The 23,580-nt window shown below is 39.9% G+C and overlaps 1 protein-coding gene across 1 annotated transcript in view; it reads right to left on the bottom strand.

The window, feature by feature from the left end:
• The window catches only part of prickle1a (prickle homolog 1a), a 45,200-nt gene extending 22,334 nt beyond the window's left edge, over positions 1 to 22,866 (bottom strand). Inside the window, exon 1 of the mRNA XM_057836285.1 lies at positions 22,631 to 22,866. The gene's annotated coding sequence lies outside the window, so the exon portion shown is untranslated. The remainder of the gene's footprint in view (positions 1 to 22,630) is intronic.
• Positions 22,867 to 23,580: the final 714 nt, after the last annotated feature.

Genomic DNA, 23,580 nt, shown 5'->3' with positions numbered 1-23,580 from the left:
ATACATTCAACATACAGTACATAAGTACTGTATTTGTATATTATGACAATAAATCCTCAAGATGGCATTTACATTATTAACATTCTTTCTGTGAGAGGGATTCACGGATAGAAAGACTTGTAATTCTTAAAGGATAAATGTGACTTTGCATGTTGTGACTAAATATTGCCATCTAGTGTATTTGTTGAGCTTTCAATAAATGATACTGTAGCCATTTAACTGTTCTGCCCAAATGCATGATGGGAAGTGCAACCATGACTGTGCGTAGTGGCACCAATTGATACATCTTCTCTGCGTTGGGAAATAACATAGGGTATTAAGAAAAAGATCAACTACTACCTTGCTTCCCCACATTGCTTCCCACGATATTTCTAATTGTTGGGAGAGGGATTGTAAGGCTCTAGCCAATTGAAAAAGGGCTCCAAAGACTGCCAAAATTCACTCTACTCATTTTATGCTGCCTTTTAGCTCTATATATAGGTAAAACGGCGCCATTATAGATTGACCGCAACAATGCGTGAGTAGGTCGTGCAGCACATGCGTTAATTGCGTTAAATATTTTAACGTGATTAATTATAAAAAATTAATTACCGCCGTTAACGCGATAAATTTGATAGCCCTACTTTAGGCCAAAACTAAAGACTCTGGATAAGTGTAAGACATTTTGTCTGTAACGTTAAATACAATTAGAAAACGATTTAATTAAAAAATATATATATATATATTAAAAAAAGGCATGTCCGATATTTTTTTTGCCGATTCCGATACTTTGAAAATCACGTGATCGATGCCGATCGATTGGGACATCTTTAATTGAGGTCAAAACTCAGTGAGATACTTGATACTGTTCCATCACTCAACTGATTTGCTGTCCAAAGAACAACATATGAGTGAACTAGAAGTTCCGAACATTAAGAAAGATATTGATTAATCAATTTATTGATCTATTTTCCCAATGTTGAGATCATCTGTAAAGAGAATAGAACGTCCCAACCTTTGTGTCAATGAATATACGGTAGTGCCTTAAAATATGAATGGCGTAATATTTTCGCAACACAAATGGTGCAGCAATATATGTAGACAAACAATATAACAATATTGACAGGTATACAGTGCCCCCCCCCCACTCCTCCCCCGATAATCAAAATCCACGAAGTAGAGCCTAGGCTTATTTACATTAAAAAATTGGTTTTTGTTTTTTTTTTGGGTGGGGGGGTGCTCAATGTATTTATTCAGATTTAGCATTAGAAAGAAATACATAGAGTGGGGCAAATAAGTATTTAGTCAACCACTAATTGTGCAAGTTCTACCACTTGAACATATTAGAGAGGCCTGTAATTGTCAACATGGGTAAACCTCAACCATGAGAGACAGAATCTGGAAAAAAAAAAAAAATTCACATTGTATGATTTTTAAAGAATTTATTTGCAAATCATGGTGGAAAATAAGTATTTGGTCAATACCAAAAGTTCATCTTAATACTTTGTTATGTACCCTTTGTTGGTAATAACGTTTTCTGTAACTCTTCATAAGGTTTTCACACACTGTTGCTGGTATTTTGGTCCATTCCTCCATGCAGATCTCCTCTAGAGCAGTGATGTTTTGGGGCTGTCGTTGGGCAACACAGACTTTCAACTCCCTCCACAGATTTTCTATGGGGTTGAGATCTGGAGACTGGCTAGGCCACTCCAGGACCTTGAAATTCTTCTTACGAAGCCACTCCTTTGTTGGCCTGGCTGTGTGTTCGGGATCATTATCATGCTGAAAGACCCAGCCACGTCTCATCTTCAATGCCCTTGCTGATGAAAGGAGATTTTCACTCAAAATCTCTCGATAGATGGCCCCATTCATTCTTTCCTTTACAGAGATCAGTCGTCCTGGTCCCTTTGCAGAAAAACAGCCCCAAAGCATGTTTTCACCTTCATGCTTCACAGTGGGTATGGTGTTCTTCGGATGCAATTCAGCATTCTTTCTCCTCCAAACACGAGAACCTATGTTTCTACCAAAAAGTTCTATTTTGGTTTCATCTGACCATAACACATTCTCCCAGTCCTCTTCTGGATCATCCAAATGCTCTCTAGCGAACCGCAAGACAGGCCTGGACATGTACTTTCTTCAGCAGAGGGACACATCTGGCAGTGCGGGATTTGAGTCCCTGGCGGCGCATTGTGTTACTGACAGTAGCCTTTGTTACTGTGGTTCCAGCTCTCTGTAGGTCATTCACTAGGTCCCCCCATGTGGTTCTGGGATTTTTGCTCACCGTTGTTATCATTTTGACGCCACGGGGTGAGATCTTGCATGGAGCCCCAGATCGAGGGAGATTATCAGTGGTCTTGTATGTCTTCCATTTTCTAATAATTGCTCCCACAGTTGATTTCTTTACACCAAGGGCTTTACCTATTGCAGATTCAGTCTTCCCACCCTGGTGCAGGTCTACAATTTTGTCTCTGGTGTCCTTCGACAGCTCTTTGGTCTTGGCCATAGTGGAGTTTGGAGTGTGACTGACTGAGGTTGAGGACAGGTATCTTTTATACCGATAATGAGTTAAAACAGGTGCCATTAATACAGGTAACGAGTGGAGCCTCGTTAGACCACGTTAGAAGAAGTTAGACCTCTTTGACAGCCAGACATCTTGCTTGTTTGTACGTGACAAAATACTTATTTTCCACTCTTAATTTGGAAATAAATTCTTTAAAAATCAAACAATGTAATTTTCTGTTTTTTTCCACATTCTGTCTGTCATGGTTGAGGTTTACCCATGTTGACAATTGCAGGCCTCTCTAATCTTTTCAAGTAGGAGAACTTGCACAATTGGTGGCTGACTAAATACTTATTTGCCCCACTGTATAAGACGTTTTTCCCCAAAAGTATAATTCTTTACTAAATGCTTCATTGAGTGAGTCCTATCAAACCCACTCACTCTGCTTAGAACAGCACACAACACACTACCGCTAGTGTTTAACTTAGGCTATGTTCATACTACACGTCTTAATGCACAATCCGATTTTTTTGCCATATCTGTTTTTTTTTTGGCGTGCCCGTTCAGACTGCCTTTGTCCATTGAGACCATTCAAGTATCATACATACGCACTAATTCGCAGTCCGAGATGCGCTACGCAAAGAGACCCGCATGCGCAGAAGCAAATTACACATGCTAGCTGTGTGTCATTCCAGAGTGATCCTATTTTTTATTATTATTAATTATTTTTTAATTTGATTTATTTCCAAAAAGAGGACACAAATAACAGACATTAATAATGCCCGTTTAGTTTTATATTCAAAGTTTATACAGCGGTTTATATGGCCTTGACGTGTGTGCGTGAAATGACGTGGGTGTGTCAGTATGCCCCGACTCGGCCATGTGTGCAATAATGAAATATTGCTCATTCGGCGCACAGAATGAAAATCGAAAATTGTAAGACTCATTCTTTTCATTTTATTTTTTCATGAGTGTGGTCAAGCCCGCTTTGTGCTTAAAAGCAGAGTTCAAGCTAGGCGCTAATGCCTACATGGCTGCTGTCCTCCGTTCTTGCTCTTTGCTGACGTAATAGCTGCATGAATTCCGATTTGGGAGTCTTGACAGTTCAGACGGCCATTCACGTTCTGAAAAAATGTGGCTCAGATAGGATTTGAACCACATGTGAAAGTGACTTAGATCGGATTTGAAATGGTCCACTTCTATGCGACTTGTCTCGTTCAGACTGTCAAAGTTAATGCCTGACTCGAGTCGGAAAAACACGAAAAAATCGGATTCGTGCATTCAGACCTGTAGTATGAACCTAGCCAAAGTTAACGACTCGGTGCCTTTGTAAGGTAACGCTCCCATGATTCTCTGGCAAGATCAAAGCAGCACCCTTCTCACTCATCGTTAACTTTAACAAGCTGCAGCTGCCTGCTGAGCAAGAAAAAGCAGCAGGAGGGTCAGAGGCTTACGTGATTGGATCTCTGTAAAATAACTATTTATTTTAGGGCTGCAGCTATCGAATATTTTAGTAATCGAGTAATCGACTGAAAATTCTATCGATTAATCGAGTAATCGGATAAGACAAATATATTTTTAGGTGAAGAGCAATTATAAATATACATGAGAAAACAAGACATTTCATCTAATTTTGAACCATTTTCAGTCAATCAATGTCTTTATTTTTGATGTATATTGTTGAAAACAGCCAAAAATTGCATCTCAGATGTAACTAGAATTTAAAAAAAAAAAAAAGACTAATTCACTGCTTTCACTCAAAAAACTGTCGGCTGCAGTAAGTTTTTTTTTTTCCTTCTATCTCTCCGCACGTGACAGCGCGTTGTCCCGCATTGAAAGTAGTCCGAGCAAAACGTGATGCTTAGAACTGTCAAAATAAACGATTACTCGAGGTGAATAAAATGACTCGGATCAGTTTTTAAACTCGAGTTACTCGAGTTGCTCGAGTACTCGTTTCAGCTCTAATTTATTTATTTATTTTAATTGAGAAAAAAAAAATCCGCGATGGACCGAGGGCGCGATATTTGAAGCGCGTTGTAGCGAGGGATCACTGTTTATCCTTTGTGAAAAGTGGTTAATTTTACTGTGATCTATCTTGGAGTAGTTAAGACTGTTTTTTGTTTGTCTGTATGAATTCTGCTCCCGCTTGGTGGCCAAGTTGACGGAAGTAATTACATATATCTCAGTGCACCTCTGTATTTATTATTTGCCTTTTCAAGCACATACAAAACTATCCAATAATGATAGAGCACATTTAAAAAGCTGTGTTTTGCCTTTTTTAGCTTTTGGATGTGAATTTCATTTTCATAAATGCCAACCTGTTGCTATGGTGAGAAACTACACGTTTTTTCTTTTTGCTTGAGCTACCTCAAGAATCACGGGGAGGGTTAAATTACTCCGCGAAATGCTATCGAGACAAATGTAACTAGGATGCTAAATCAATGTCAGCAGAATGTTAGCATGCTACTCATACTGACATTGCTATCCAATGTGGGACATACCATACTGTAATGTTCTCTGCCAGTTTTCTACTTAAATCTCTGTCTGGATTACGACACGCCGTTCGTCTCCACCTCTCATCATCCGTCCATCCGCTGCTGACCACCTTGCCAAACCTCACAGGGACGCCCGATCAGCAGCGCTCGTATTTCACCCTCAATTTGACACCCTCTCACCTAGTTGTAAAAGTGGAACCTCATTGTGGAACAATGGGAAGTGAAGGAGCAGAGCTCCCGGAGGCTGTTAACAGGAGGAAGCCCCCTTTATTTGAGGACACTATAACTCAACAAAAGCCTGTGGCTGTCTGACGGCTCTGACACTGCACACTCGCACTGACAAAAGCATGAGATGAGCAGAGGGGGAAGCCCTGTCATGTGTGGTCTCTCTGGATAAACTTGGAGAGGTAGAGTAGGAAAATGTGCTCTTTACTGTGGAGATGTTCACAATCAGCAGGAAGTAGTTTGTACTTGCCTGTAAAAGTTTGAACATGGTTGTTGAAAAGTGAAGTACTTGCACATCTGGATCTTAAACACCCTTTTCCTTACACGGTGACCAATCAAGCCCCACACAGAGCAATGAGCGAAGAGAAGACATCCTCAGGACACACGTGGAAGCGTTTTTAGTACTCAAAACGGCACAGCTTCAAAAGGCAAAAGCGCGGAATCCAACGATGGTCTGTAACAGTTAAGGGCTTCTCAGTCGGGATCCCACTAATGATTAACATTCCTGGAGAAAGCGCTCAAGTCTTTTTTTTTTTTTTTTTTTCCAGCGTTCTAATTAAGCACATGCTCCAGTGGTGCTGCACAGAGGGAAGGAAATGGACTTCAGTTTAAACCCAACTTGCATATCCCATGCTTGCCCTCATTTTCAATTATGTCGACAGAGCATAGTGTAAAAACGGAAGTATGAAAAGAGCAAATATAGCTCAAGATAGGTAGTGTTCCGTAGAAAGAAAAAGTTAGTGATGGCAGGTTCTGTTCTGGCAAATACAGAAGGGGAAGTTTTTCTCAAATGGAAGAATCCTCTGTAAGGAAATTAATCTTTTCCAGGTCCAAAATCTACTTCACAGGAAATATTTTAAGTACCATCGCAACATTCTGTTCAGAGTAGCAGGGATCTGAAACCTATCCAAGCTGACTTAGGGCAAAAGGCAGACGAGACACTAGGCTGGCCACAGGGTTAATATACTGTAGAGACACACAACCATTTGCTCTCACATATTCACATTGTCACTGAATGGGGATTGAACTCCTAACGCAGGCAAATATACCACAACACTAGGGATGCAACGATACAGTTAAGTCACGGTTCGGTACGGTTTTCGATTCGATTCTGAAACAAAAAACAACAAACAAAACAAAAAATACAAGTGTTTTTTGTTGTTGTTGTTGTTTTTTTTTTTTTGCTAACAAGCAAAAATAACAATGCCATTATATAAACATGCATTATAGTGCATAATATAAATAAGTATTTAGTCAACCACCAATTGTGCAAGTTCTCCTACTTGAAAAGATTAGAGAGGCCTGTAATTGCCAACATGTAAAACCTCAACCATGAGAGACAGAATGTGGAAAAAAAACAAACTGAAAATCACATTGTTTGATTTTTAAAGAATTTATTTCCAAATTAGAGTGGAAAATAAGTATTTGATCACCTAAAAACAAGCTAGATTTCTGGCTGTCAAAGAGGTCTAACTTCTTGTAACAAGGTCTAACGAGGCTCCACTCGTTACCTGTATTAATGGCCCCTGTTTTAACTCATTATCGGTATAAACGACCCCTGTCAACAATGTCAGTCAGTCACACTCCAAACTCCACTATGGCGAAGACCAAAGAGCTGTCGAAGGACACCAGAGACGAAATTGTAGACCTGTACTAGGCTGGGAAGACTGAATCTGCAGTAGGTAAAACACTTGGTGTAAAGAAATAAACTGTTGGAGCACTTATTATAAAATGGAAGACATACAAGACCAGTGATAATCTCCTTCGATCTGGGGCTCCATGCAAGATCTCACCCCGTGGCGTCAAACTAGTAACAAGAACGGTGAGCAAAAATCCCAGAACCACACGGGGGGACCTATTGAATGACCTACAGAGAGCGGGGACCACAGTAACAAAGGCTACTATCAGTAACACAATGCGCCGCCAGGGATTCAAATCCTGCACAGCCAGACGTGTCCCCCTGCCGAAGAAAGTGCACGTCCAGGCCCGTCTGTGGTTCGCTAGAGAGCATTTGGATGATCCAGAAGAGGACTGGGAGAATGTGATATGGTCAGATGAAACCAAAATAGAAGTTTTTGGTAGAAAAACAGGTTCTCGTGTTTGGAGGAGAAAGAATACTGAATTGCATCTGAAGAACACCATACCCACTGTGAAGCATGGGGGTGGAAACATCATGCTTTGGGGCTGTTTTTCTGCAAAGGGACCAGGACGACTGATCTGTGTAAAGGAAAGAATGAATGGGGTCATGTATCGAGAGATTTTGAGTGAAAATCTTCTTCTATCAGCAAGAGCATTAAAGATGAGTTGTGGCTGGGTCTTTCAGCATGACAATGATCCCAAACACACAGCCAGGGCAACCAAGAGGTGGCTTCGTAAGAAGCAATTCAAGGTCCTGGAGTGGCCTAGCCAGTCTCAAGATCTCAACCACATAGAAAATCTGCGGAGGGAGTTGAAAGTCTGTGTTGCTCAACGACAGCCCCAAAACATCACTGCTCTAGAGGAGATCTGCATGGAGGAATGGGCCAAAATACCAGCAACAGTGTGTGAAAAGCTTGTGAAGCGTTACAGAAAACGTTTGGCCTCCGTTATTGCCAGCAAAGGGTACATAACAAAGTATTGAGATGAACTTTTGGTACTGACCAAATACTTATTTTCCAGCATGATTTGCAAATAAATTGTTTAAAAATCAAACAATGTGATTTTCTGTTTTTTTTTTTCACATTCTCTCTCTCATGGTTGAGGTTTACCCATGTTGACAATTACAGGCCCCTCTAATTTTTTCAAGTGGGAGAACTTGCACAATTAGAGGTTGACTAAATACTTATTTGCCCCACTGTATTTGCTTACTTCTTACTAATCTTAAGAAATTTTGTATAAAAGTACTGAGAACATTTACTGTTTGTAAAGTGAGGCGGGGCACACAGTTGATTGCTATTACTCTCTTAGCAGGTATGTTTACCACATGAGAAAAACACCCTATCTGTGGTCCGAGTCCATCTGTGTTACGTACTGAATTAACAAATTTTGCAGCATTAACTATTGTCACTGGTATGGATTGATTTGGCCTGCTTAACTTCCATTCAGTCATGGCGGTTTTTAATTCACCGATGTAGTGCATGGACTACACATCCAATGATCACTCTGGGCTCACGCAGCCAATGGCATGGGATCTAACGTAGCACATCTAGGTTACTATTTGATGATATCTAGTGTGTGCGTGCGAATGTTGTCAGGCATTAAAAAAAGTTAACAAATGCCACAGAATTCAGGTCTGCTCATTACTGCACAACATCAGCATTTGACAATCGACTTTCATAAACAGGACGAGTATGAAGTACAGCGCTCTAAATTCACTCATTGTTCATCATGTAACTATGAGTTAGCTCTCTGTGACTCACGGTCTTAACCTGTCTTTTGTCAAAGCAAGATTATTCGTAGCAATCAAGTCAGCATCGATATAGGCGGACTTGGTAGTACGTATCCGTAAACACAGACTTTGATTAACAAGTTCGAGTGGGGATAGCATATCAGCTTACCCAAAATGCTGCCAAACAACGAATCTGTACAATATTGAAGCCAGCAAGCAGCCTTCTTAAGTTTCTGTCTTTCCTCACATGTAAAGATCCTCTTGCGCCACTGCTTCCACCTTTCATGCAGTTTGGGGAGGAGTGGAGGAGAGGGGCTGCTAGCGGCAGAGTTTGTTTTTTCAAGGTAAAGCTGCGCCGGACATTTTAGCGAGAGAAACGACAAAAATAAATACGGAAAATACATTTTGGGAGCTTTTCATTTGGATCGAATGTTTTTGCGTATTGAACTGAAGAGGGCGTATCGAACGGTTCAATACAAAACTGAGTATCGTTGCATCCTTACACAACACCATAAGGGACTATTAATTTAAAGCTGTTTTGTTTACTGTATGTCAAATGATTTTTAAGAATAAAACAATACATGCCTCCTAGGAAACAAAAGCGTCCGAGTGCTTGCATGACCGTGAGGCGTCTGGTGCAATCAGATTTTGTGATCCAGTCTGAAGTTCTCATGAGGCCTTCTGCAATGTTCCAGCCATGAGGTCATTAAAGTGTGTGTGTACGTATGTGTGTGTTTAAGGAGGAAATGGAAAAACGGACACAGCTTACTGCCTTATCATTCCTATAGTGATGATGCCAAGCCCCCTGGGCACTCTATTAGAGAAACAGACGTCATCAAAGTGTTATTTTTGGAGGCACCAATAGTGAAGGGCAATCATATTTCAGCCTTGGTTCACAAACATGGCAACTTTCCAATAGTCAATGAAAAGTCATTAATACAGTGGAACCCCCATTTATCGTGGGGAACATGTTTCTTCGGCTGTACAGTATCTAAAATTGTGAACACTGAGTATAAATAAAGCACACATACACACACAAATCTGTGAGCCACTGTTTGTGTTTCCTTTGAGGCCGGCCCATCGCAGAAAGATGTCGCGCGCACACCAAACAAAAGTGTGCTTCTTTGAAAGCAAACGGCTCACTTTGTGCCACTGTCCGCATGTCAAGGCAAACTCTGTCATATGGCCTGCCACATACTATGAGTGTAGTGCAAAGTTTTTGTTTTTTGTTTTTAAATGGATGATTATAAACGAAGTGTGGATTCACAAACTTTCCCGTGCTTGTCATAGTCCTTAAAAGCATCGTCGGGAATTATCCATCTTACAAGTGATTTATTTTAATTTTGTTCATGTAATTGGTAAGAACTTTATCCAACATTCTATAGTTTACCATCCTGAGCGCTTTAATATGGGCTTTATTTCATCAGTGCTGCATCTTCATCATACTCTTGATTCACATCTTTTCAGTGTACATTACAAACAGTATTAGTGCTTGCGGGTAGACAAAATATAGAAATGGTGATATATCGTAATACTTTGTATCTCAAAACATTATTGATATGCTCCTTCCAAGAATCGATAATGTCGTTTTTAAAAGGTGTCAATGTTATAAAAAAAAACAACGGAACGTACAAGTTGCCACTAAAATCTTCCATCAAAATAGTGTCTCTGTTAACTCTGGCTGCCATTGACGGCGCAAGACACCCAATCCATTTAGACGGGAAGAGATGTAGGAACGTTCATTCAAATGAAACCAGAGAATTCGCAGCCAGTCTTTCCGATTTTTGGGGCATTTATCGGTAACTTTTTGTTCATTTTAGGGCATTTACAGGTGACTCAAAGGTGAGTTTGAGTCACTGCCTATTCATATGGGGAGATTCCCAGGTGACTTTCTGTTCTGTAACCCAAAATCAACAGGAAGTGACCCATAAATGCCCCCAAATCAAACCATTGACCGCCAGACGTCCGATCTGTTATAAGTGGGAGGGATGGCAGCCACCCACCCAGTTCAAATAGTTTGAACGTCTACCAGTGATAAACTCACAGCAGGAGGATGAAAATATCTTGTTTTTTCTGTTAATTAGTTGTTTTGTAGAAAGATTTCCTGAGTTATCCACTTTTTGAAGAACTTTGCTTGTGTTTGCTTATGTCACTATATGCACTAAAGATACTGTACAGTATATTTGTATTTTTAAGATCATAGATTAGTTCATGAAATGCCACATAACGCTTCATTTAATGTTATGACTGAATTGCCTAAATCATTCTCAAAACGTGTACCGTAATTTTCACACTATAAAGGGCACTTGGCTATAAGCCGCTACCAGACAAATTTGACACGAAAACGACATTTGTTCATAGATAAGCCGCACTGGACTATAAGCTGTACCTGTCTTCACTGTAGTATGGGATATTTACACTAGAGCTAAAACGAATACTCAAGCAACTTGAGTAACTCGAGTTTAAAAACTGATCCATGTAATTTAATTCACCTCGAGTAATCGTTTATTTTGACAGTTCTAAGCATCACGTTTAGCTCGGATTACTTTTAATGCGGGACAATGCGCTGATGTCACGTACGTAGAGGAAGAAGCAAAAAAACTTACTGCAGCCGACAGCCGCTACAAAAGACGCCGACGTTGCTAAAAACTAGCCCGCATGATGCTACGTTGTTAGCAGGTAGCGTCTGATGCGTCTCATAGAGATCACATGTATGTTGAACTAGATGCGAAATGACAGACTCGGCCGCGTCTGGGCAGCGTTAGTAAACAGCCGCCATTTTAAAGCAGTAGAGCGCTAAGCGCTAATAAAGAGCGCTAAGCGCTAATGAATAAGGTTAACGTTACTGTCACTAGCTCACGTAACGTTAGCCCTGCGGAGGGCTAGGTTTCTATTAATTATGACCACTGTCAATGCGTTGCTAACGTGTCTTACATACAGGCTTTAACATAACTTAGCGTTGTGGAGTGATGAGCGAGTAAAAGAAATACTTAATAATGCTAAATGTCAATTTTAGCTCAGTAGTCATTGCTGGATAAAACACCAACTTTTAAGTGATGTGTGTTATCAAGCGCAATGGCCTTTTTAGGTAAGAAATATATATATATATATATATATATGTATACACATTTTTTAATAAGATCTAAACGTTTTTTGAGTGAAAGCAGTGAATGTCTTTTTTTTATTCTAATTACATCTGAGATGCAATTGTTGGCTGTTTTCAACAATGTACATCGAAAATAAAGACATTGATTGACTGAAAATGGTTCAATATTAGATGAAATGTCTTGTTTTCTCATGTATATTCATAATTGCTCTTCACCTAAAAATATATATGTTTAATCCGATTACTCGATTAATCGATAGAATTTTCAGTCGATTACTCGATTACTAAAATATTCGATAGCTGCAGCCCTAATTTACACCAGAAGATATTAACCGGTACCACTTAATTTGACAGCGGCATCATACGATTGTCATAAGACCAAATGAATAATCAATATTCATTGCTTCAAGAAGCTTCATTTGGCCATCACTGCTCCCTTAGGCAGTCCTGAGGCAGTCAACTTCTGCTGCCACCTGCTGTAAACACTGTTGTTGTCCAACATGCCTCCTAGCATGCATTGCAGCGCTACAGATGAAAATAACAATCAAAATTCATGTTCTGTGCTAATTATTTCTTCAGTTACTGTTCCGGTTCTTTCATAAATTGCTAGTTTTGATATTTGGTAACACTTTATTTGACAGTGGTGCCATAAGACTGTAATTAGACAATCATAAATATGACATGACACTATCATCAGGAAAAAAATAACTAAAGTGTTACATTATTAACCCAAATAAATCAACAAATAAGCCGCACGGGACTATAAGCCACAGTATTCAAAATGAAGGAAAAAAGTAGCGGCTCATAGTCCGAAAATTACGGTAAATTTTATCAATTAAATTTTAGTTTTATTTTTTTTTTTACATTGAAAAATATTGTAAAGAATAAGGAATGTACTTGAAAAATCATAAATGATTTCATAAAGAATATTTCATTTCTTAAAATTTGTATAGCTTAGCCAAACATTGCTTAGTGTTGCTTTGTGGTATTTTGGGCTTAAGTTTATTGTTCTCTGGTTTGTCAGAGCTGTCTTGTGTTGCACTAGATAAGAAATAATACTATTATTTTGAGGGGAAAAAAGATGTCCTGACAGGAAATCACTTTGTTCTTGATCCATTATTACACCCCACTGACCTTTTCCCTTATCGCACCGTGCCCAGTGACTCCACCCCTACCACGACGCGACAGTGTGCCGGGGATCAAGAGGAAAGGCCCACAGGAAGGGGTTGGGACAAGGGTGTTTGTGAGCATGTTTTGCATATTTTCAGGACGGGGGTCCGGAAGGGTTTTACTGAATCCCCTGTTGTGTAAAGAATTTTATTTTTCTAAAAAATATATTTAGCTCTGCTCTCGTTTGTTTAGAATACTTTCAAAGAAACAGCTTGATATCTTTTATGCTTTTATTTTTGCCTTAAATAAGCCAGAAAACTACAACAAATATAAAAACAAGTATGATGTGTGAAAAGGTGTCAAAGTCAAGAGCTTATGGCAGACATGTCCAAAGTCCGGCCCGGGGGCCAAATGCGGCCCGTGGTCACATTTCATCCGGCCCCCAGCCTCTGTCATAAAATTAATAACGTCTGGCCCACACACAGACGTAATAAATTGGTCAGCAGTACTGCTACCAGCATATGAAGTATCTTACACACTAAATGCTGCTCCTCATTTACCCAGTAAAATGCAGCAGCATTCTAAGCAACATTACCCCTTGTGATCTGTTACTCCCAATTTTCTAAAATGGCGACAATCGACAAAAAAAAAGTTGACTGCGACGGCCGACGCGTCAAGGATAGGTGGAAATTGGACTATTCTTCACTAAAACTGCCTCATTTGCAAAAAGACAGTCGCTGTTTTTGAAGATTTCAATGTGAGGCGATATTACCAAACAAGACAAGCTGACATGTACAACAAGATAACAGGGAAGATACGTAGCGAGAAATTGAAGCAACTTGAAGCTAGTTTAATTTCACAGCAGCAGTATTTCGCAAGAGCCTGAGAGTCGAAAGAGAATGCCACAAAGGCTAGTTGCGAGATAGTTGAAATTATTGATTTAAAAAAAATAATAAAGCAAATGTGACACACAGAATGGCTAGCTAAAATTTGCATAAATATATTGTTCTACATAAAGGACGTCAGCCAAGGTCGGCCCCCACATTTTTACCACACCAAATCTGGCCCCCTTTGCAAAAAGTTTGGACACCCCTGGCTTATGGGGTTGAACCTGGATTTTCTGTGACCCCAGTTTTGGTCTTAGGTGCTAATGTGCATGTACAGAAAATGCTTGTTTGTGTAGATGTGCCATGTGATTGCCTGTCGACATCCGATTGGATGCATTACAATTTGAATATGTGAAAATTGCAATGTCAGCCAATATAATGTAGTTCCAGTTGCGTTAAAGCAGATAACATTGAAATGCCATTAATAGCAATAAACGTCCGCTGCCAGCCCTTTCTAGATCAAAAAGTTGGATGTTTGTCGCAGTCAATGATACAGAAACATGTGCCTTCATTCTTAGTCTAAGTTAATCAGTTTTGTAGAAGTGCAGTATTTCGCATTCAATGTTAAGGCTCATGCATCATACATTTTGGCAATGATGAAACGTGTGGCGAGAAGCACTTTCATCAGTTCGGTGGTCTGATAGTTAGCGCCACGATTACGACATGCGGTAAGCATCGGGTACCCCCACTGTGTGAGCCCGGGCCTTCCTAACATAATTCTGCGTAGCCATGTGCCTGGAAGTGCTAAATCACTGACTACTTTTAATCACTGACTAGTAATGCTTCGCATGTGGGTGCAATGTGTGTCGGCAGATGGTGGAAAAGCCTGCGTCTGACCACGGCCAGCCTGCAGTGAAGCAGCCTGGCCAGAGTCCTTGAAGCCACTGACCACAGATTGGACAGTGTTTAAATTTCACTCGTTCTCAAGCGTTTTGGATCCAAGCAGGGGCGCTGGAAGTCACTCACAGTAGGGGGTGCTGAGAATCTTTTTTAGTTTTTCCCAACCAACAACTGCCGTTTCGGTCCGTTTGTCATGTTTTCTCCATACAAGGCGTGCGCAATTGCAGTACACACAAATGCTAGTTTACGTGCTACTACTAGGCTACTACATAGACAGCGTTCTATTTCAGCTACAGTGTGTGTTGGAGTTTTTGTATTGGAAATAAAAGCGCCCGTGTATGATAATGGAATTCCCCTAGCTAGACGGTGCAATGACACTAAAACACATTTGAAAATGAAAAGGTCCAATAAGCCTTCGGTTTAACGCCCCCTTTTCACAAATAGCGCCTTATTCAACATGACCTGGTAGCAAGCAAGGTGTAAGGTGGTGACCAAAAAAAAAAAAAATCATATAGTGTTACCTCTCCATTTGAAGTTAATTCGTTCCAGGACCTTGTTTGTAAGTCAAAATGGTCGTATGTCGAGCAGGATTTTCCCATTCGTTCCACAGCCAGAAAACCCACACTAAATCCTTAACAAATACTGATGGTTCTATTACAAATGGCAACTACACATAGAAAAACAAACAAATTATTAATAAAAACTATAATAACAATAATTCCTGTGATAATATAACAAATCTGTTTCTAATGTGGCGGACGTGTTTTGCGTGCTGTACCTGAACGCACCTGAAATTTGACTTTTTACTTTAATGTTTTGTTGTTGCCTCAATTGGAGCGGAGAGTAAGTGTGTTGTGTTGCCCCGCCCTCGGTTCGCGGGGGCGGGGCCCCCTCCCCCCCGGCGCGGCAGCCGATAAGGGCGGACTGGGGCTTCTTTCCCGGTGGCTTTTGGGCTGGTTCCCAACCGCGGCCAGCTACAGAGAGCAGGCCCTCATCTCTTTGTGCCTTGGGGTTTCATCACTCTGAGAACCCTCCGGGTAAGCGTTACCTTTTTCCTTTCACCACCTGCACTAACCTTCTTGGAACCTGTATTGATTTATCACACAAGAAAATCTACCATGCACCCGTCTGCGGCGCCGTCATGTCGTATTTCGAGCATGTCGTCGGATGTAGAAACAAATGGCGAGAAAAATTTTACGTTGGATGTCGAAAAGATTGTGTGTCGAAGCGATCGTATGTCGAGGTACCACTGTATATATTTAATGCCCAAAGTTAAATACTTTATTGTTTCTATGTTTTATTTATTTTTACCCCCCAATAAATCTATGAAAACACTCCCCCCCAACACTAGGGGGTGCTCACTTCCCGCGCCACTGGGTCCATAGACCCCAGCTTCTCTTAATGTGAACTAATCATGTACTAAACCAAAATACAAATGCATCCCTTGCAACTTTAATATCTCAGACTTACACAAAGAAACCATGCTTTTTTCTGTCAAGTAATGTTTACAAATCTTGAAAACAGAGCTACATTATTGTCACAATATAAATATATCAATTTTTTTTTTTTTACATAGCCCTTCATCACTCAAGAGTCTCAAGGTCCCACAGTTGATGAAGATTGACAACATCCCCTGATATAAACCCTCCAGTCTGACAAAGAAAAACTCAAAACTACATCTGGGGGAAAAAAACAACAACCTTTTCCCACCTTTGTGTTCATTCTCAGTCAACGAGGTCATGTTAAACTGTAAAAATTGGTTAGCGGAAGCTAAATTCTTAATCTTAGTTTGACCGAAAAACTTTTCTTAAAAAACAAACAAATAAACAAAAACATTAGCAATAATGCTGTTACATTATCTTGTGGAACCCTCATTTACAGTTCACAGACCACCAGGAGTCTCGTGACCGAAGTTTGAGAACCATCAGTTTATACTTTGGCACTTAGGTTCTACTATTTTGCACCCCTCAATCCAAAGAGCTCAAACGCTTGCTTCCAGGCCTGCTGAAGCAAGCTGGACTTAGTGCGAGGTATAAAAGGCTGCCAAAGTGTTTGGCTTGCAGGCGATTTATGGGAATGCGGGGAGTGATTCGTTCTACTTTTTAAATCAACACGCGGATCGCTCTGCCAGTCCACGGACCCTCGCTTCGTGTCCAATCTGAAGCCAAACATGACACACATGCCTGCGTGTTTATGTCTGCCGTTGGTTGTGCGACAATGTTGATGTCCACCATTGGCAGTGTAGAAGATGCCTTACAAGGTGCTGTGACTAAAAGCAGACCTCAGAGTTTTGCCCCAGTCCTAAACGCTAACACACATTAGCCACACATGCTAAACATTTATTCGACAGGGCTCTTAAACACAACTGTGGCACTGTTCTCACACCCGGTAACTTCATACTGTGTTACATAAATTTAAGAAATTTTGAAGACGCACAATTTTGTTGTCCTAATTTGCGGACAAAAATTTGAATTATGAGCACCAGATGGTGGCAGAGAACTTGAAAAGACGCAGCAGTTTGGCAGAAAGTGAACAATTCTTCCCAAAAGAGGCCAAGTGCTTGTCTCAGGTTGTTTATTGACATTCCCGCTTGAGGTTTAATGGAAACAAAACAAAACAAAGAGAATTACATGTTGTCTAGACAACCAAACATAAACTCTTTTCCTTCCTGAGTATCATACTGTAGAGTGATTATTTTTGAATATTAAGTTTGGGGAAATGGTTAAAACACATTTCCATTCATTTCAATCAGAAAGGTTGAATTGAGGTATGAGTGTTTGGAATTGGCGCGGTAAGGGAATTTATCCTATGTCATGCATGACATCACGCATCCTTAGGCTGTTTTGTGAGAATAGCTGCATTTGCTTTTGGAAAAAAGAATTGTTGGTGCACGGTAGAAAAATTGTTAAACTTCTATTAACTGTTAAGACAACATATGTTTCTGTAACATATAATAAGGGTGTAACGGTACATGTATTTGTATTGAACCGTTTTGGTACATGGTGCTCGGTTCGGAACGGAGGCGTACCGAACGAGTTTCTGACTTAATGTAACCCTTACTTTTAGAGGCTGTGACTCGATCAGGTTACAGTTTCTTTGTGGTGATTATATTTACTCCGTCTTCTCTACTATAATGAGTACCAACACGGTAGGACAGTATAACCCAGAAACGTCAACGGCGCGACAACGTGGCTGCCACGAGAACGCAGTGAAACGCCGGCGTTAAAGTCAATCAGCCAATGCACACCAGTTGCAGTGCGGCCGCGTGTTAGACGCGTCCCAGAAGCGGCTCAGCACGACGCTCGCGAAAAGAACGGCAGAGTTTATTATTTGACGCGAGATGCGACCCTCCTGCGTCAATACTACTACCGGTAGCTAGGATCGGGCAGACCGGAAGTCACTCGTGTAAAAATACGGTGGATCCGGTCGATTTTCAAACTAATATGCCATCGTAACCCACTTTTTGAGTCCATCAGATCTCTTGAGTGGTAGATCAGGGCACAGTTGACTTGTCTTTGTTGATTTACTGGTGTCTTCTCTGCTATAATAATAACCAACACGGCCCCGTGTTCAATACAAAACCCTCCTACCATAACAAAACAAGTAGGAACTAATATTCACATAGGAACTAAAGTTATACAACATAAAATATACAATATAAATGAATACCACATCACATTTTTAAAATATAAACACATCATAAAATAAATAATAGCCGATTTTAATAAAATAAATTGAAATGAGCTAAAACACCTGTAATTAAATAATAATACACAGATCCTGCTTACACAATTAAATTTATTAATTTCTGTGTGGCGCTTTAACTTGAGAAAATCCACCAATAAAGCTTTTGAAAACCATTCATAAGAGAAAAAAAAAGATTCATTGAGGCATTTCATTTGTAAAATACATGGTAAAATCTTTACCATTGGGATTGCTTTTCTATTTAGCACAGGAGTTCTTTTTTCTTCTTTCTTTCAGAAAGAAATCTCACCAATACGCGGGGTCTGAAAGGCAAATTGTTATTGGATTATCTTGAAATACCTGCTACTTTTTGAGCAGAATTCTAGCTTTGTATAGGCTAATGCTCCTATTGTTGAAAGCACAAAGGTGTGTAATAAACAACTAGCACATTTCTATTTTGCATTTTGTTTACTTACTGTACTGAAAATGAACCGAACCGTGACCTCAAAACCGAGATTTTTGTGTACCGTTACACCCCTACTATACAATGTGTAATTACAATAACATTAAAACCAGAGGGTTTAAAACATTCTTTTTCAAGCAGTGGGAAATTCAAAGGGACTTGTTTGTCTGGAGTCTCTCAAGAGTGTGACTTATTCTTAAACTTGCATGGCAGTTGAGAATTTTTTTCCCCCACACGAACTGTAGGTCACTTTGTTTCTATTAGTGGTCCCTTTAATTCCCTCGGTGGTACTTTTGGTCTATAAATATCTTTAACAGTATCTACAGCCACATTCGTTCTAATTTGGGAAAATAGTCTCAAACTAAGTGCACTCCAAATTGCCAGCTAGGGTGTTAAATACAAACTCAATGTGTTTTATTGGGGTTGGTAATAGTTCAGACTGTAGTTTAGTCAACCTCCCATGTGACCACTAGGTGACACTATCAACTTGGTCCTATGCGCCCTCTCTCCTTTGTCAGTCAAACTCAGTTATTCACATCAACTTTGGGAACTTGTACAAACAAACAAAAATGGAAACAACTCTAACACCACCAACTGATTTAGACCTGTTGACCCAATGCATTCCATAAGCACGCTACAGTTATTAAACCCACTTCCACTAATACCTCAGATAACCCCCACAACAGCGTGTCCAAAACAAACACCTCATCCAGGGCCCCTCTCTCTGCACTCCACTCAAAGTGTCCTGGGGTCGATGACATCATCACTTGTGACTATAGCAACCGAGCCTGACTGACTTTTGCAATGTGCAAGTCTTTAATGAGGTTTACCGCACTGTTCATTACTTAGAAAAGTATATTTTTGGTTTAACATTCTTTGTGGGTGACGTTTTCCTTGGAGATGGGAACAGAACTTTGCCTTTGCTGTTTTAGAAACCCACCAGCCGCAATATTAGGTACACCTGCACAGACTGATGACATCCAAGGAAAACATATGCCTTTACAAATATGAGGCTGGTTAATTTTGAATGACACTGTTGACAATGCGTTTATTATTATGGTATAAATCGGCACTGTATTACTAACATTTTGTCCCCATGAGTTTAACTTTATATAGGGTGATGGGAAACGGACCACATTTGGACAGTAGCGCCACATGCTTTCATACAGCCAATCAGCAATGAAAGGTAAGAATAATGATTGAATAAGCGCCAATAATTGTATATAACGAAAGAAACCAATACAATATGAATATACAATTCATGTGAACATTGCTTGTTGTTATATTTAGTAGAATACAAAGAAAATACACCAATAAATGCAATATGAAGTAATAAGGTTTGCTAAATCATCAAAATACTTCTCAGTTGCCCAATTAAAATTGGCAGTTAAATCGTTAAATCACTTGGATCAATGCTTCCCCCCACCATAATATATTTTGACAGTGTGGACAAAGTATGGCCCGTGGTCCATATATGTCCCACTCCTTTATGTAACGGCCCTTGTTGCATTAAATTAACCACCCCGACTCAAATTAGTTGAAATTTTATTTAAAATCTTAGTAATATTTAATTTATTGTTACTAATATAAAATAATCTATGATTGATAAATTGCTATTGATACTGTAAAAATAGCACATAACTTTTACATGTACTTAAAAATCTTTCTCTATTTTTCAGACTATAGGTCGCAGTTTTTTTCATATTTTCGCTGGGGTGCGATTTATACTCTGGAGCGACTTATGTGTGAAATTAATAACACATTAATATTAGGGCTGTCAAAATTATCGCGTTAACGGGCGGTAATTATTTTTTAAAATTAATCACGTTAAAATATTTGACGCAATTAACGCACATGCCCCGCTCAAACAGATTAAAATGACATCAAAGTGTCATGTCCACTTGTTACTTGTGTTTTTTTGGTGTTTTGTCGCCTTCTGCTGGCGCTTGGGTGAGACATATTTTATGGGTTTAAGCACCACGAGCATTGTGTAATTATTGACATCAACAAAGACGAGCTACTAGTTTATTTTTTGATTGAAAATTTTACAAATTTTATTATAACGAAATCATTAAGAGGGGTTTTAATATAAAATGTCTATAACTTGTACTAACATTTATCTTTTAAGAACTACAAGTCTTTCTATCCATGGATCGCTTTAACAGAATGTTAATGTTAATGCCATCTTGTTTATTTATTGTTATAATAAACAAATACAGTACTTATGTACAGTATGTTGAATGTATATATCTGTCTTGTCTTATCTTTCCATTCCAACAATAATTTACTGAAAAATATGGCATATTTTATAGATTGTTTGAATTGCTATTAATTACGATTAATTAATTTTCAAGCTGTGATTAACTCAATTAAAAATTTTAATCGTTTGACAGCCCTAATTAATATATCATTTCACATGTTATTTTGGTGTTTTGGAGTGACACTGATGGTTTGGTAAACTTGTTAGCATGTTCTTTATGACATAGTTTTCTGAATAACTCTTTATAGCAATGTAACGTTAACATCCCGGCCAATTTCGCATTTCGTTGTTCATGCATCATATAACATTATCATACAGTACACTTATTCAGCATGTTGTTTTCTATTGTATTTTTTATTTTAAATTGCCTTTCAAGATGACATATCTGTTCTTTGTGTTGGATTTGATTAAATTTCCCCCACAAAATGCGACTTATACTCCGGTGCGACTTATATATGTTTTTTTTCCTCTTCGTTGGGCATTTTATGGCTGGTGCGACTTATAGTCCGAAAAATACGGTACCTATTTTCTTAATTATGATTAACTTTAAAAGACAATAAGATTTGCTTGAATTATTTATTTTAGTGCCATTGTCGATTATAGACGTCCACTCAGGTGGCTCTTTCATTTTTCTGTGAATTTAAATTAGTTTGTCACCAGTAGACGTCCAATCCATTTGAACCGGGAGGGTGCGTTCAGTCGCTCAATGGCGCCACAAGGGCGTGGCCAGAGGTGGCCACGGCCCCCCCTATAAATTTGTTGGCCACCCCCATGCACTCAGTATAATGTCAGGTTGTATAGCTTTGGAACTCAAAATGTTGACTGGACTGTTATGGACTATGCACATTAAATAATTAGTAACTTGAAATGTAACACAATAAACCAAAGTATATCAGTAGGTGGGTACTGAAGTCTTTCTGACAGTTTTCTACTGGCCTGTTTAGAACAACAACATGATAAAAACCTGACATTATTGCTTTTGGTTTTGTTTTTCCACCCCGAGATTTTAAGTGGCCCTATTTGCCCTGTATGAAAAAATTCTGGAGGCGCCACTGCATTCACTGCCAGCCATCCTAGTTCAAATGGATTGGACGTCTATCTCCGTCAATGGCAACCAAAGAATGAACCATTAAACATATTTTACATCACAGCCCACATATATTCATTTTAAAGGCAAATATCTAGCCCAAAAGTTTGGCGGGCCATTTTATACAGTCACATTATGATTGAATGCACTTCCAGACACACAAGAGTGACTTGTCATTTAATGTCACCTCTCCTGCGTTCGTCTATGTGTGCATTCCTCCTCACACAATTCCAGGACGCCCTTTTGACATCCACCCAGTGGCGCGCAGGACGCGGCGGAGCAGTTGTCACCCAAGTGACAGGCGACAGCTGAGTCCATACATCTGGAGCCCCGTGGGGAGGGCCGAGAGAGGGGGGATTGTTGAATGGGGGTCCATCTACTCTTCCAAACCACCCTGTTTGTTTTTTCTGAGCTTATTTTTCTTCCCTCGCACAAATGAGCCTCGGAGGGCAGAGAAAGTGAAACGAGTCTCCTGATGTCGGTGCGTAAAAGCGCACTGGTGGAAATTGCGCAAGCGTTTGCGTCCATACCTCTATTATATAATGTGTATTGCCAAAAGCTGTAACTGATATGTTTTCTCTCATCAAATTACTGTTTTAAACAAATTATCAACTCTCCTCCACTCACCTGAAAAGCGTTCAGTGGTGACAAACACGAGTATCCCAAGCCAATAGTCCCGAAAAGCGATCCTTGCTGCGTCTCGTCAGAGTGTGATGATGAAGTCTCCCAAAAAAGTGCCTCATTTAGAGAGCAGCCCCCCCGAACCCGAACCCGCGGACGAGCGCGCTGTCACAACATCTCCTGCACTTGAGCGGCACACGCTGCGGCTGATCTTGTGTGGCGCTGCTTTACACACTCCAAGCCAACGCGTTGACATTATTACAGAGAATCTCTATGAGCCACTCCCCGCCTATTGGCTTAAAACACCGTGAAAAAAAACCTCCCCGCTCCTACTCTCCCCACTCCCACACCTATCCCATATAGAAGGAGCCAAACATTTGCTGGCAGTTCCTATTTGAGCAATGGGGGAGTTTAAAGGGAATTGTTGATGCAATTTCCACATGACACATAATTGATGGATAGTTTCGGATAATTATTTTCACTTTTAAGACTACATATTATTTCCTTATTGAATAAAAGTAAATGAAAACTAGAGTTGTGTTGTTGTCAGAGGCGTCGCGTCACATTAGCCCAGCATGTCCAAAGTGCGGCCCGGGGACCGAATGCGGCCCGTGGTCAAATTTCATCCGGCCCCCAGCCTCTGTCATAAGATCAATAACGTCTGGCCCGCACACAGACTTAATAAATTGGTCAGCAGTACTGTTACCAGCATATGAAGTAGCTTACACACTAAATGCTGCTCCTCATTTACCCACTAAAAGGCAGCAGCACTCTAAGCAACATTACCCCGTGTGATCCTTGACTTCCAATTTTCTAAAATGGTGACAATCAACAACAACAAAAGTTGACTGCGACGGCTGACGCTTCAAGGATAAGTGGAAATTGGACTATTTCTTCAATAAAATACGCAACAACTGTGCCTGCCTCATTTGCAAAGAGACAGTCGCTGTTTTTAA

This window comes from Corythoichthys intestinalis, chromosome 5, assembly GCF_030265065.1.
Source record: "Corythoichthys intestinalis isolate RoL2023-P3 chromosome 5, ASM3026506v1, whole genome shotgun sequence".
Classification (NCBI taxonomy): Eukaryota; Metazoa; Chordata; class Actinopteri; order Syngnathiformes; family Syngnathidae; genus Corythoichthys; species Corythoichthys intestinalis.
Note: the sequence above shows the minus strand (reverse complement) of the source record. Positions and strands in the feature narration are given on the sequence as shown.